The following is a 16,774-nucleotide window of genomic DNA, read 5'->3' on the forward strand; positions in this document are numbered from 1 at the left end:
GAGCATAAATGACTACCACATGAAAGTGAAGAAAATTGTAGATGCACTTGCTTCCATTGGGTCGCCAGTGGATGATGATGATTTGGTTTCTGTGACCTTGAATGGTCTAGGAAAGGATTATGCACAGTTCCGGACATCCATTGCCGTCCGTGAAAAATTTCCTGATTTTGAGGAGTTGATTGCTCTTCTAATTTTTGAAGAGCAGAGAAATGGGGGTGCATCTTCTTCAGCAGGAACTTCAAAAGAAACTGTCTTCTACTCAAATGCTGGCAGAGGTAGAGGCAGAGGTAGAGGAGGCCGATCTGCAGGCCGTGGTAGAAATCAGAATATGCAGCAAATGCAAGAAAACCAGTCCTATGCAGGAGGACGTGGTAACTCTAGAGGCAGGGGGAGCCAAAGAGGCCGTGGTGGATGGCAGAGAAGCCAAAATGCAAACAGCAATGTTGAATGCTACTATTGTGGCAAAATGGGTCATATGGCTAAGGACTGCTACAAAAAGCAGAATGACATTATGAATGGAAAATTGCAGCAAGGCAATTATGCATCTTCTAGCAGGCAGGGTGATGATAGAAATGAGCATCTTTTTATGGTGCAGCATATGACCAATTCTGTGACAAGTGTAGAAGAACAAAATGATGTGTGGTATGTTGACTCAGGTGCGTCAAACCACATGACAGGTCATGCAGAATGGATGCAAGATGCAAGGAAGATGGAAAAGCTAGGATTTTTGGAGACTGATGATGATACTGCACATCCTATTGTGCAGATTGGCAAAATTCCTTTGTCTATGCAGGATGGGAAAAAGAAATACTTGTTTGATGTATTTCATGTCCCGAACATCACCAAGAACCTGGTTTCTGTTGGTCAGATGGTTGAGCAGGGCTTGCAGGTCAGATTTAATCCTCATGGATGCTTTGTTGAGGATATGAAAAATAATGGTCGCTTGATAGCAAAAGGAAAGAAGAAGGGCAGGATGTTTACGTTGGATGCAGACATGCCTAAATTGAGTGCAGCAATGTTTGCACATGGGACCGGTGTAGTTGTAGATATTGATATCTGGCACAAACGCATTGGTCATGTTAATATACAGTGACTTAAATCAATGCAAGCCCAAAATATTGTTGCAGGATTGCCTAAATTCAAGGTTGCAGAAATGCACAAGATTTGTGAAGCCTGGCAATTTGGGAAACAGGCAAGGAAACCTTTTCCTAGGCATGTTCAAGAGAGTAAAAAGCCATTGGAATTAATCCACTCTGATGTGTGGACTACAAAAGCTGCATCTATTGGAGGCTGTCACTATTTTGTCACATTTATTGATGACTTCAGCAGAAAACTGTGGGTGTATTTTACGAAAAAGAAAAGTGAAGTGTTTGGGCACTTCAAAGCTTTCAAAGCTATGGTTGAAAAAGAAACAAGCCTGCAAATAAAATGCCTAAGGTCAGATTGAGGGGGAGAGTACCTCTCAAATGAGTTTGCAAGGTTCTTGCAGGAGCATGGTATAAAGCAGCAATATTCATGCAGTCATACCCCACAGCAAAATGGAATTGCAGAAAGAAAAAACAGGCATATTGGAGAGGTATCTCGGGCTATGCTAAATGAAAAAGATCTACCAGATTATTATTGGGCTGAAGCAGTTGCTACAGCAGTCTATATAATGAACAGTACTCCCACTGCAGCAATACATGGCATGACGCCAGAGGAGATGTATACTGGTAGGAAACCAGATATTTCTCATTTGAAGATTTTTGTTTGCATTGCCTATGTCCATGTGCCAGATGAGTTGAGGTCCAAGTTGGATCCAAAAGCTGAGAAGTGCGTCTTTATTGGTTATTCTCTGCAGCTGCTATAACCCTTCTACACGTAAGTTCACAGTGAGCAGAGATGTTGTTTTTGATGAGATGAGCAGCTGGTATAAACCAGTAAATGTGATGATTGATGTAGATGCACAAAATGGTAATGCTGCACAGAATGCACAGCAGCAATCACAAAATATCAGTGGCCCTGGAGTATCCTCTACCAGTGGTTCACATACTTCGCCATGGACAGGTAGATTGAGATCAGGAGAATCCCCTCAAAGCAATGCAGAGAGTGGTACGCAGGAATCACGAAAAGGAAAAGAGAAGGTAGATCAGCCCATGTATGATGTGAATGCAGGTCACTCTTGTGTGGATGGTGAATCCAGTGGCTCAGAATAGAGCATTGATGATGAGTTCGGTATTCCTTCTGTTGTTACACCTAGAGTAAGGAAGACCAGGGATGTTTTGAGAGCACCTGGAAGTGAGCCTATTTTGCACAGGTTTACCAGGGTTAGGTATCCTATGGATAGGCTGAAATATGATGGATTTATAGCCATTCACTATGCCTATATGGTCAAAGTGATACAGGAACCAGAACCCACTTCTTTTGAGCAAGCCATGGGAAATGAAAAATGGGAGAAAGCCATGGATGAAGAAATGGATGCCTTGGATGCTAATGCTACATGGGAATTGGTGCCTTTGCCTAAAGGCAAGAATGCAATTGGTTGTAAATGCAATGCAGATGGTTCTGTGAATAGATACAAGGCAAGATTAGTTGTCAAGGGGTATGCACAGACATATGGCATTGATTATGAAGAAACTTTCAGCCCGGTTGCAAGGATGGCAACTGTAAGAGCAGCCATTGCTATGGCTGCATCAAAGGGATGGTCTTTACATCAGATGGATGTAAAGAATGCCTTTTTGCATGGTGATTTGCAAGAAGAGGTCTTTATGGAGCAACCAGTAGGTTATGTTCATGCTATTCATCCCGAGTTTTTGTTTGCAGAGGAGGTTGAAGAAAGCCTTGTATGGCTTGAAGCAAGCACCTAGAGCATGGTCCGACAAGATAGGACAGTATCTTGTCACTATTGGCTTTCAGATTTCCAAGGCAGATTTCTCACTCTATGTGAGAAAAACAGAGAAAGGGATTATGCTGCTGGTCATTTATGTTGATGATTTGATCATCACAGGTGATAGTGATGAAGATATCCTTCATGTGAAAATGCTATTGAGGCAGAAGTTTGAGATGAAGGATTTGGGAGAGCTGCGTTATTTCTTGGGCATTGAGGTGATTAGATCACCAAGTGGGATACAGCTCTTGCAGAGGCAGTATGGATTGGACATGCTGTCCAAATATGGGATGACAGGCTGTAAGCCTATTTCAGTTCCTTTGGAGCAGAATGTGAAGCTGAGCGTAGATGCAGGTGAGCTTCTGGAGGACCCTACTATGTACAGACGCATAGTAGGAAGTTTGATTTACATGACTATTACCAGGCCAGATTTGAGCTATGCTGTTGGGTTGGTAAGTCAGTTTATGCAGACTCCAAGGAAACTGCATTTGGATGCGGCTAGACGCATACTCAGGTATGTGAAGTCCACATTGCAGTATGGACTATTTTATGAGGCTGGGGTTCAGATACAGTTGCATGGATACACTGATGCTGACTGGGCTGGTAGCATTTCCGATAGACGATCTACCAGTGGATATGTGTTCTCTTTTGGGAGTGCTGCAGTCACTTGAAGCAGCAAGAAACAGCCTACAGTTGCCTTGTCGAGCACAGAGGCTGAGTACAGGGGTGCAGCAATGGCCCGCATGTGAGGTAGCTTGGTTGCATAAGCTACTCTATGATATGCATCAGTCTACAGATGGGCCAGTTGTCATTTATTGTGACAACATGAGCAGTATACACTTGGCAAAGAACCCAGTCTTTCATGCTAGAACAAAGCACATTGAGGTGCATTATCACTATGTGTGGGAGAAAGTTTTACTAGGTCTTATTGATCTAGTTTATGTCAGCACAGAGGATCAGGTAGCTGACATATTCACGAAAGCATTGGGCGCAGAGAAGCTGCGCAAGTTTAGAGACCTGCTTGGTGTGCATGATTTGGGATTGAGCTCGAGGGGGAGTGTTGAGATATCGAGCTCCACTCGCGATGTGCCAGGGTGACTATTGTGCATTTATGTCACCGACTTGTTAGCTGGAGATGCGGTTGGTACACTGCCCACAAATAATAGCTGGATGATAGCTATCCTTATCTACACTAGTTCGTGGCTCAGTTAGTATGCCACCTTAGTTAGTTGAGTTTGGTTTGAGACCCACATATAGGGTTCTTCTATTTCTTTGTACTAGAGTTCTTTTGGCTTTCACAACTAAGAAGAGGAAAACTGTTTTCAGCCTCCACCTTTGAGTGTATTCCCCCAATTGTTCATGTGAGAAAGCTACAAGTGAGACTCCTTCCCTCTCTCCCACTATCTTCACATATGCTTTGCCTTCACCAAGATCGGTTTTAAAACCAATTTTGGATAAGGTGATGGAAGGCAATATGCTTAGACTCTCATCCCCCTTCCATGATTGATTTTAAAACTGGTCATGGAAGGCAAGGCATAGGCCTTTCGAACCCACAAACCAGGTCTAGTAGGCTAGGGTTTGAAAGGCCTAGGCTATGCCTTTCACCAAGATTGGTATTCAAATCGATCTTGGTTGCTGGATAAAAGGCTATCAATCTTGACATTTCATCCCTAAAGCAAGATTGGTTTTAAAAACTGATCTTGGATAGGGAATGAAAGGCCATATATTTTAGCCTTTCATCCATAAACCAAGATCAGTTTTATTGCTAAATTCTATGTAAAGTTTAAACTTTCCACCAAGATCAGTTTTAAAACTGATCTTGGAATAGATTGAAAATCTATTCCAAGACAGAGAGTTCCATGCATTGCATTTCACCTCTTCACTAAAAGCATATAGGAAGCTATCACCTCAGTGTAAAGTAGCCAAGGTCCACTATAGAGAGCTATCATCTTGATGCACCAATTAGAAAAGGTATGTACTGCACAAAAATTTGGATACAAATATATAGGATCCAAATGTAGAAATCTTAGACAATATATAGATATGAAATTCAGGGATTGAGAAGCAAAATCTAGGGATATATATGTGCAACAAAAAAAGTATGGGCAGATTGCAACTTATCCAACTTTATCCATGAGGTTTTGGCAAATTCCAAGCTAATCTGTGAAATATGAGAGCATATATTCTGGTGAACTTGATCTTGTTTACTACTCCAAGCATGAGCAATATCAATTTAGCCCAAAATTCTATTTTCCATGTAGGTCCTAAGCACATTGAGGCCTAAAGACCTTAGATGACATGGATTCCTTCTATTCTCTTTGATTCTCTGTTACCTATAGGAATCCCCAAGTCTCCCACAAGCTGTCCAAGCCATATAGCCTCCTTGCAACCCTCTATGGCTGCAATATGCTTGGTCTCTATGGTAGACAAAGACATCCACAACACTGCACCACCTACAAAGGTGAACACATACCCAGAAGTGGATCTCCTGCTATCCACATGCCCTGCATAGTCTGCATAGTCTGAATAGTCTAAAGTGGATCTCCCACTATCCACATGCCTTGCATATATTCCTATCATTCAAACACCTTCATTTCTTATAGGAATATATCTTGTAATTACTCTAGATATATGTGTGAAAATCTTCCTTCATTGTTTTGACTAATCAGCACTATTTTCAAGAGATACATGTTTTGTTCAAGCATGTCTACAAAGTACAAGGTAACTACAGTATTTTGTCCACCCATGGATTGTTAAATATAACCCCAACACTTGCACCATCTAATGTTGGTATACTCCATTCAAATCTAGAGTCTTGTCCAATAGGTTGTTTTTTTCACATAGCAAACAATAAACCATGTCGACTTGCCTTGATATTCTATTATCGTTGCAAACAGAACAAATCGCTTCATACAATGTTGAATTAATCTGTGTAATAGTCAATGCATTGCTTCTCTAGAAACAACAATGAGGATTTGTTAATCTTTCAAGGTGCATGAATAGCAAAAATTTCACCTGATTCCCATACCTTATTTATTAATGAATATGTGTTTGAAACACTTTCGACAAGTGCAATAAACTTAAATGTCTCTTATGCTTGATTTGACCATTGTCACACTAGTGAAAGTATGATCAACATCCTAGGCTTTTGAAACACTTTGGACAAGTGCAATAAAGTTAAATGTCTCCTATGCTTGATTTAACCATTCTCACACTAGTGAAAGTACTATCAACATCCTAGGCTTTTGAGCATCCCTCTCTCTCTCTCTCTCTCTCTCTCTCTCTCTCATGAAAATTTTTAAAACAAAGTTGTAAGCTTCACGAGTTACACCAGCAGCATCACAAGCTCCAAGCACCTCCTTTGCTTGGACAAGGCCCTTGAAGTCCTTCATCGCCTCTCTAGCAACTTGTCCATGCAACCCTTTTTGTCTAGGGTCCTTTAACACTTCAATGACATCACTTGGCTTTATTAAACTTCTCAAAACATGTGAAAGGTCAATATCATTCATTTCCATCGTTCCCATCACATCCTCGATGAAATTCCTAAGTAGAGTACAAATGAGTCTTAGTGGAAACAATGCAACAGCACGAATATTTTGGAGTAAGAAATTTCTTTAAAATGTTAGGGAACTAATCTTGCAGCCCATACTCTCCTCTTTTAGGCACCACTTGAGAGTGCTCTCAACAAAAGCAAAATGGAAGAGGATGAGAGAAGACAAGAGTCAGAAGAGATCCACACAAGTTTTGGTAGGTGTAGAACACCCTAATCTTCTATGTCATCCATATATATATACATGTTTGAGTATTGTACATAACCGAGGTTAAGACACAGTGGCCTTGAACCCCCACAACCTCCCACTTAAATGCCAATGTGCCTTTAAGGGAGAATAGCCAGTGAACATACTAACCAATGCCCATCAATACATGACAATACTCAAACCGCTGACTAGGTAGGCTCTTTGTAAGCATATCTATAGGGTTATCATTTGTATGAGCCTTGACAAGCTCTATGCACTTGTCCTCAAGAATATGAAAACCCATCTCATTTCAAATTAATGCAACGTTTCATGTGTTACCCAAATTTCAAGATGTAAAGACATATTTGAAGCTCTTTTCGTGTAGAACACAACCATGTTAATTTGAATAATTTCTACCCATGGCATATTGTTAAATTCATCTCATACTTAAGATTTTGATAGGTTTTCTTACTAAAGGGAGTTGGTGCCCCAGGGTACCTCCCTGATGAAATGGTACTTGATCTCAATGTGTTTGGTCTTTGCATGAAAGACCGGATTTTGTGCTAGCTGAATAGCACTCATGGAATCACTATGCAATGTCATCATATAGCCTCCTAGCAACCCTCTGTGGCTGCAATATGCTCGGCTGTTATGGTACACAAAGCAATGCACTTATGTGGGTACCTCCTTGATGAAATGGTACCTGACCTCAATGTGTTTGGTCTTTGCATGAAAGACCAGATTTTGTGCTAGCTGAATAGCACTCATGGAATCACTATGATATGTTGTCATATAGCCTCCTTGCAACCCTCTTTGGTTGCAATATGCTCGGCCTCTATGGTACACAAAGCAATGCACTTATGTGAGCGAGACATTCATGACACTTCACCACTTGCAAAGGTGAACACATACCCAGAAGTGGATCTCTTGCTATCCACATGCCCTACATAGTTTGCATAGTCTGAATAGTCTAAAATGGATAGCCCTTTTAGTGTAGAGATAGTGATTAATCTCACTTCTTCTAAAACCCTAGGACCAAATGAAAGCATCAAACTTTTGATTCCATTCTCTAGGCGCTTGCTTAAGACCATAGAGACTCTTTTTCAGCTTGCAAACCAAATGCTTTTAGACCTTTTCTTCAAAGCCTTCTACCTATACCATGTGGCTTTCCTCATGCAGATCCCCATGCAAGAAAGTTGTATTGATATGCATCTGCACAAGCTCCATATCCCATGCTGCCACAAGTCCAAGTACACATCATATGTGGTCATCTTCACAACCAGAGAGAATATCTCATCAAATTCCACACCCTTCTCTTGCTTGAAGCCTTTAGCAACCAAACGGGGCTTGTACTTAGGCACATCATCACCTGTGACCTTCATCTTGTAGACCCATTTACATGGCAATGCTTTCTTTCCATGTGGCAAAGAAACCAAGTCTCAAGTGTTATTCTTCATGAGTAAACTCATCTCTAATTGCATAGCATACTCCCACTTGTGTTGATCCTCATGCATCATAGCCTTTCTATAACAAGAAGGCTCCCCACAATCAATAAGCATCACATAGTTTGCCCCTAGAACAAATATATCAAGTTGTCTAGACATTCCAGTTGATCTTCTCAAGGGCATTTCAGCTTGCTGTCATGCCTACATATCAGGCACATTTGGATCATCATTTACACCAATAGATGATCCATCATCTTCCCTTGATTGTGTATCTCTGGGCCTAGTGGCACCATTTCCTGCACATTCGGTGCATGGATAGCTTGCTGTGTATCAACATATGCAGGTGGATTCACATCTTGGAATGTGATTCTCCTCATTTCCATATCCCTCATGGGTGTCTTATGCATCTTCTTCTCATTGAAGACCACAACATGGCTTTGTATGATCTTCATTGCTTCTAGATCCTAGAGACAATAGTGCATCTCTCCACTTTCACCGTAGCCTAGAAAGATGCATTTCCTAGACTTAGGATCTAGCTTCTTTTGAAGCTCTTTTGGCATGTGCATATGCCTCACACCCAAATATACACAAATAGGAAAGCATACATTGCAACCTTTCCTAAATGGTGCAGTTCATCTCTTCTACAACTGTATTTTTCCCTAGAGTACAAGGGGACGTGAGCTCCCACTTGATCCCACGTGTATCACAGAAATGCTGAAAGTCATGAGAGAGATACTCTCCACCATCGTCAATCTGTAAGCATTCAAGCAATCTACATGACTGATTTTCAACCAAAGCCAGCCATTTTTGAAATACCTAGAGCACATCGCTCTTCCAAGTCATAAGATAAGCCCACAATTTCCTAGTTTCATCATCAATGTATGTTGCATAGTATTCAGCCCTGCCTAATGATTATGTATGCATGGGACCACATATATCTAAATGCACCAAATCAAGCTTTTCAAGCTCTTTCTTTCCCCTTATTTTATGGGCTGATTTAGTCTTCTTGCCATAGAGACAATGCTCACAAAACTCAAAGTCAGAAAAACTCAAATGCGGTACATTACCCAAACATCATAAGAGTTTCATTCCATTTTGGCTCATATGGCCCAACCAGCAATGCCACAAAGAAGTACTTGGCTGCTCGATTATTGCAACAACATGATCAGACACCCTTGATACATGTAAGGGATAGAGAGTCCCACACTTGGCACCTTTTGCCAAAACCATAGAGCCCTTTTGAATTTTCCAACTCTAAAAGCCAAAGGTGGTCTGAAAACTAGCATCATCTAGCTGAACCACTGAAATGAGACTCTTGGTCAGCTTAGGCACATGTCTCACATTTTTCAAAACAAAAACGGACCCATTTGCAAAAGAAAACTTTATGTCACATGCATAGTTATTTCCAAGATGCACACAACTTGTCTTTCCATTGTCATAGGTGGAGAATCATTCCCTATGGGGAGTATCATGGAATGAAGCACTAGAATCCAAAATCCAATCCTGGGAATATGCATCATCTAAAGTGGTAAGCAACTCTGTAGGTAGACTAGACATGAAGAGAATGTCATTGTCACTATCATCAATGACTGCATTGATCTCCTTGATCTTCACTTTTCCTTTGTCCTCCTTAGGACTCTCTTCCTTCTTATTTTCACCCTAATTTGCATTCTTTTTCTTATCCTTTTGCTTCCTTTTCAGCTTGTAGCAATCCTTTTTCATGTCGCCTTTCTTGCCACAGTGGAAACACTCAATGTTCCATGCCCCAGATTTGCTACGAGACTTCCCTCTTTCTTGGGAATTCCCTGTGAATTGTGATCTACCCCTTTGCACATTTAATGATGCATTCTGCTTGTTGCTATCCATAGACTTCCATCTAATCTCCTCGACCAACAAGCTACCCACAACATCATCAAACTTCAGTACTCCACCAAGGGTAGAGTTACTGACAAGTGTACGAAAGGTATCCTATGAGAATGGCAATGAACACATGAGGAATATTGCCTTAGTCTTCGCATCAAAATTCAGCTTTTGATCCTAAAGCTGGTTGAAAATAATATTGAATTCATTCAAGTGAGAAGCAATGGAGACCCCTTCCTTCATCTGCAGCTCAAACAACCTCTTCATAAGGTAAACTTTATTAGAGGTAGTTTCCTTCTCATAAGTGGCACATAATTTCTTCCACAAATCTTTTGTAGTCTGCTCATTAACTACTATGAAATCAATTGACTCTGCAAGATGAATTCTAATAGTAGACTTTGCTAATGCATCTAAGTCATTCCAATTATCCTTAGACTAAGTTGCAGTCCCTTCCAAGGGTTTAATTTGCTTCTTTTGAATAAGTACATTCCTTAACTATTCTTTCCACAAAGAAAAGTTTGTCCCATCAAACTTTTTAATGCTGAAAAACTCCTTTTCAGACATGGAAGAGGATGTCATGATGCAAATAAAGCAAAATCCCAAATGCTAGTGCCTGTAAGAAAGAATCACACCAAATACTAGGTGCACCCAAATATGTTTGCCACAATGGACGGTAATATCACCAAAAAACTTAAAGCTCAAAGCATCAAAATGCATCTAACTCATGTGCATATACTATGCATCCATATGAGCAAATATGGACCAAAAGAAAATGCCAATCTACAATGATAAAACAATGGCAAACCCAATGCCAATAAGAGCCAAATGCCTCAAGAATAAACACCGTCCATGGGCATAAGCATCCAACAAGAATAAACACCGTCCATGGGCATAAGCATTCTCAGTGCATCCAACAAGGATCACAATGCATCCAAATGGCCTATAAAGTGTCCATTGCTCCCAATGCACACCACGAATGAGCGCACACAGCTAAAACTGCAACCAGAGTGATTTGCATAAGGTATGCTCAAAATCATGGCCTTAAGGAAATGGCTGATACTGTAAACCAAATCTGAGATGCCTCATTACATGAATGTTTCCGAACTCAATGATGTAATCGTCACATTTCTCCTTTTTACGACAACTCCAAAATCTTATCCGGTGAGAAAGTAAAAGCCAGTCAATCCTTGTTGACTTGAAATCCCAATCACCAGGTCCAACACATGGATTAAAAAATGGTTTAGCAAACCAATCTATTTGTAAACACCACCGGAGTGCAAATGATGAGCAACACAGAATTTTAGGACCTCTTGAGTTCACCGAAACTGATAGATCTGTGAATGGTTGCTTCAAACTTGAGTTCCAATACACTGGCAGAAAAATGTTGAAGCAAAGACAGTGAGTTAGGAATCCAACGAAATGATCCAAATTCAAGAATGAAGGGGTTTTCAAACTCCCAAAGTGCAATCGACACCAAAAGCAGGCAATTGTTGCCTCTATAAGTCATTCTGGACTCTCAGTCGTCGTCGTCGAAAGGAACAGGGGAATTGTCAAAAAACATCTTTTTGCTCCAAAATCACCTATAGGCTTGCAAAAAACCACTTAGAGAGTTCCAGAAACCGCTTGTAGTCAAACAAGCACCCACAGAGTTGCTCCATCCTCCCACAAAGCTATAGTAGCAGCCTCCAGCTCTAGGGACACACATGGGCTCAGCTAGACCACCCACAAGCATCAAATAGACCACCTAGGCTCTGATACCACTTGAGAGTGCTCTCAATGATAGTGGAATGGAAGAGGATGAGAGAGAGGGAAAGCCAGAAGAGAGCCACACAAGTTTTGGTGGGTGTAGAACACCCTAATCTTCTATGTCATCCATATATACATATGTTTGAGTATTATACATAATCGGGGTTAAGGCACAGTGGCCTTTAAAACACACACCACTATTGGCCGACAATGCATCCATAGATTGCAAAATTTTTTCCCTCTCCTTCAATCCCAAAGGTGTTTCCTTCAACTTTTGTAGTCGTTTTATTGACTTCTCCCATTCCTTCTCCACAGCACGTTGAACTTGGCCATAGATAGACCTTTTCAAAGCTTGGTTGCTTTCGGCGAGCTTATGGATTGATTCTTCCAATTCCTATCGCTCCAAGTCTAGTGCACGAGATTTGTCACTGAGATCCTTGTTTTGCAATTGGAGATCTTGCATACTATTATGCATTGCCACAATAGTAATATTTTCCAAATGTGCTAGCTCTTCTACTTGGGCTCTCTGCACCTTGCTTGCTTGCATAGCCAGTGTCTGAGCATGGTTCAATCGATTACAATAACCAAGCAATCTAGATTACAATAACCAAGCAATCTAGCATGCCCATTGCCAATAAATCGAACATCATGCATTGTATGAAAAGGAGGACTCTTTTGGGTGGAAGGGTCTAAAAGATACAAGGTTTTATCCACCCAAAGGTCAAGATGCTTCTTCCCTTGCAATTGAAGATTGTGAAGCACATTTTGAGGAGTTCCCCTAAATCCCAAACGGTGTGTGCTTGCATATTCAGCCTCCAGTTGTAAGTTCACATGGCACTTGTTGGATTTGTCCTCAGATGGTGCTATGAGTACTCAAAGAGAGGTATCAATGCTACAGGCTAAAATATAGGGGAGAGCAGGCAAAGAAGACGCTAGCAAAGAGGGAGCAATGAGAGGGAGGGAGTAGCAAGGAAGAGGGAGGAGGAGAAGAAAGTTAGGGCAAGAGAAAGAGGAGGAGGAGAAAAGGGCAGCTAGTGTAGAAGGGAGGAAAGGAGCTACTGCAAGAGGGAGGAGGAGGGGAGAGCTGCTATAGAAGGGAGGAGGAGGGGAGAGGAAGGAGGGAGGGGGAGCAGGGCAGCAGGAGGAGGGGAGAGGGAGTAGGGAGTAGGGCGGCTGGAGAAGGAGGGAGGAAGAGGAACCATAAGGAATAGGGTGGCTGGAAAAGGAGGGGAGAGGAAGGAGGGAGGACGAGGAGCAAGAAGGAGGAGGGGAGAGGAGGAGGGAGGGGGAGGGAGGGGGAGGGAGGGAGAGGGAGAGGGAGAGGGAGAGGGAGGGAGGGAGGAGGATGGGGAGGAGGAGGAGGAGGGAGGCAGGTGGAGAGAGAGGAGGGAGGGAGGGAGATTCGAAATTTAAAAATTCAAATTTCAAAAAGTGGCCCCCTCCCCTCATTGATGGGGGGGGAAGGTGGGCTCAATTTTGGCTTTAACCCACCTAGGTTGGCTTGGTTAGGCCTCCTTGGTACCCTCCAAGACCCTTGCATTAAGCATTCCCTAATCCATTCCAATTGAGCCCACCTCCCCTCATTGATGGGGGGGAGGTGGGCTCAATTGTGGCCTTCACCCACCCAGCCCAGGTTGTCCTGGTTAGCCTCCTTGGGACCCTCCAAGACCCTTGCATTAGCCCACTAAGCATTCCATAATCCATTCCATATGAGGCCCTTTTGAGACCCCAATTCTCCCCTAATGTCAAAGCCATGATGATATGCTGCCTACCTTGGTTTCTCATCAAAGACAAAATCCAAAAATGCAACCATCTTGTGGATGAATGATTTTTAAATCTAGTATGTGCATCAAATTTGCCTCTTTTATCTTTTTGGACATGAATCTATATTATCGATCCAAAGACACGAAGATGCTAGACACTCAACTTTTATCTTGTCTATGATTTCTCTAGTATGATGCCATGTAAGACAGTATTGGGTGATCTGATCATCATTATAGCACCTTTCATACTAATTCCACTCAAACCTATCACGGATGTTTTTTATTTGTACCATACTCCTTACACTTTCAGCAATTGTGTGGTTCTTCCATTAAACCTCACCATCTTTTTGTTAAGTTGTTGGTGACAAAAAATTTCTACGGGCACTTCTATTTACAAATGTTAGTAAATGATTTTAAAGGTGTATCGTTCTATCATTGAATAAAAGGAATCTCATTTGATAATTTGTCTAAGCTTCTACCATGATGCTCAGATCTTTGAAATTTCTCACGTAATTCAAATGCCCCTTCAAGGAGTTTCTCAAGCGCAACTCATGTGCAATTTGAATGGCACACATTGTAAAAGTGAAAAAGTATTACCCATCAATGATATTGGAATATCCCTAATATAATGACACTTTGCACCAATTCTAAAGAAAAATGTTGGCTATGTGGCCTACTTCTTGGGGTGCAACTCAACTAGAGACACCCTTCATGCAATCACATTCCTTCACAGAGGGGAGTCCATTGAACATGTTTCATTGTTCAAGCAATTGCATGGCTCTAGAATGAAGGTGGCCAAACATTTGTCTCCAAAAATTGGGTCCCAATGTGTGCTATATGCACATATGGTGTCTAGGTTGCAATTGCAAGCTTATAAACTATGATGCCATGTCCATAACTTTCTTCTCATAAAAATAAACCCTAATCTTTTGATCAACATAAGATTTATTGCAAAATCTCTTGTGAGTGAACTATTGTCACATAGATGGACATCCTATGAACCCTTACTTTAAATAAGGGTTTTGAACCATTCTCTATTGCAACAGATGTACCACGATGCACTTGATTCCACTATCAATATATCAATATATTTTAAAGCTATGCTTCATCCATTGAGTTTGCATGATATTTCTTTTTGCCTTTATTGCCTTGCCCATTTTTAGAGTTGCTATAGAAATGTCTCGCAATGCTACCCATTTTCCCACAATTATATGTTTCTTTTGAATGATGGCTTTTGCTTTGAATTAGATTGAGGGCACTGCTAAATTTATTCCACTCTTTATGTCTAGGCTTGGGGCATTATGATGTGGCTTCTTACATTTGAAGTGCTTTCAGTGTATCTCTACAACTAATACCACATCAATACTATCTTCCCCATCCCTTGCATCAATCTTTTATTTGGTTCAAAAGGCTAATCAACCCATTTGAGCTGATTGCCATGCCTCCACGTTTGTGGAAGGTTTGCAACTGAGGGAGTAAGACTTGGTTCAAAAGGCTAACAAACTCATTTGATTGGATTGCCATGCCTCCAACAATGATTTGTTTGTGGAATTTTTCCAACTAAAGGAGCAAGATTTGAAGGATACTTTCTACAAGTTCATTATCCTCCATCCCAAAGTCATTTTCAAGTGTTGATCACATAGAATTGTGTACTTTAGGGAGTGTTGTTCCATATACTTGAGACAAAAATGGATACATTTCCATATGACAAGCCAAGAAAGGCTACATGGGCTTTCATCCTAAGGCAAGTACATAAGTTGGCAAATCTACATAATCTTTCAAGTGAAATTGAGCTAATAGTGAGTAGCAACATGAACCAAGCTCAAATGGTAGTACATTATTATTAACAACATGATGTTTGGTGATGTGCCTTTCTATGAGTGTAGCTAGATGTTACTATTGAAAAAAGCTCGTCTTAATTTAATATTGTAAGACAAAAATTCCATGCACATTTGAACAAGCATTCATTAGCATGTATTCCTCATGCATTATCCAAAAAAAGAACTTGTTGCATGCTATCACACATAATAAAGGCCAAGGCAAGTTGTTAGTAAAAAACCCATTGTGGCAATGCATAGAATGGTGCAACAATAAAGAAGACAACATAGAGCTAGGAAATTACTATGTATGTCTGAGGCCATGAGTTGCTCAACATATGCATACACACATGATTTGCATATACTAGCAAGATCAACACTAGATCAAGCTCGCCATCTTGCATTTTACATACCAAACACAGTAAGGGAAATTTTAATTCTCAGCTATCACTTGCTGTACACAATACCATTTTGAATGCTTTACAAAACCTTCAAAATAATTGCAATTGTCATCAAACTAGTTTGAACATGGCTCCCCCTTCCCTCCTCAAAATGCCTTTCAAACACAATGGTCTTGTATAGTTTAAAAAGTTCCACCCTCGAAATGGGTTTTAAATATGTTTCCTTTTGAGCTATATGCTCCATGTGCTTTTTGCCTTGAGAGTTGTGTGCTTTTGTCCTTTGTGAAACTATTGCCAAGAAAGGGATAAGTGGGGTTGAAGCATGTTATGAATTGCAATCCACTATAAGCCATGGTAAGAGGGTTGACACAATCTAATCGATCGAATCTTTGATCCTTGTAATGATGACAATCTATATGCCCTTGATTATGCTAACATGACCCCATGAGTGCTATCATATTCATAGAAGTTGGGGTAACTCAACAATACCGATTACGTGCCTATTGGTTGTGGGCAAGGGAAGCCCCATTGTGCTTATAATGCAAGCATCAATTTTATGGAAAGCCAAACCTGCTAAGCTCAAGTAGGATATGCATGGTGAAATGATAAGGGTGTCTTTCATTGAGGCATAAGGTGTCATCGTACATGTGCTTTATATGACAATTGCAAGATACTACTATTTTTCCATTGCAAGAATCATTGTGAAACAATGATACCATCTCAATACCGTATGATTGAGCTATGACCAAGCCAAAAAAGTAATTGGAAAATATATTGTGGCTATCATTAGATGCACTGAAATAATACACCCAAACCATCAAGTTAGAAAAAAGGAGGTCTCAATGCAAATTTCAAGGGTCTTCACTTTAAAATAAGCTTATTGCACGTTGTAATTCCATTATGGTTAATGTATGACAGAGGGTCATACATATGAGCCAATTGGAAGGTGAAGTAAGTGTCTACTAGAGACATAATTTTTGGAGTTTGGCACAAACTACGTAATAAAGGAATGCAAATACAATAACTTGAGATATCAGGTTATGGCCTCATGGGAAGCAACCCTAAATTCTCCATGGACATATATATAGCCTGGCATGCAGTATAAATAACCCGTAGAACATCTTATACGTGGTATTTAC

Source organism: Dipteris shenzhenensis, chromosome 32 (assembly GCF_047967505.1).
Source record: "Dipteris shenzhenensis isolate YYH24624 ecotype China chromosome 32, Dip_SZ_1.0, whole genome shotgun sequence".
NCBI lineage: Eukaryota > Viridiplantae > Streptophyta > Polypodiopsida > Gleicheniales > Dipteridaceae > Dipteris > Dipteris shenzhenensis.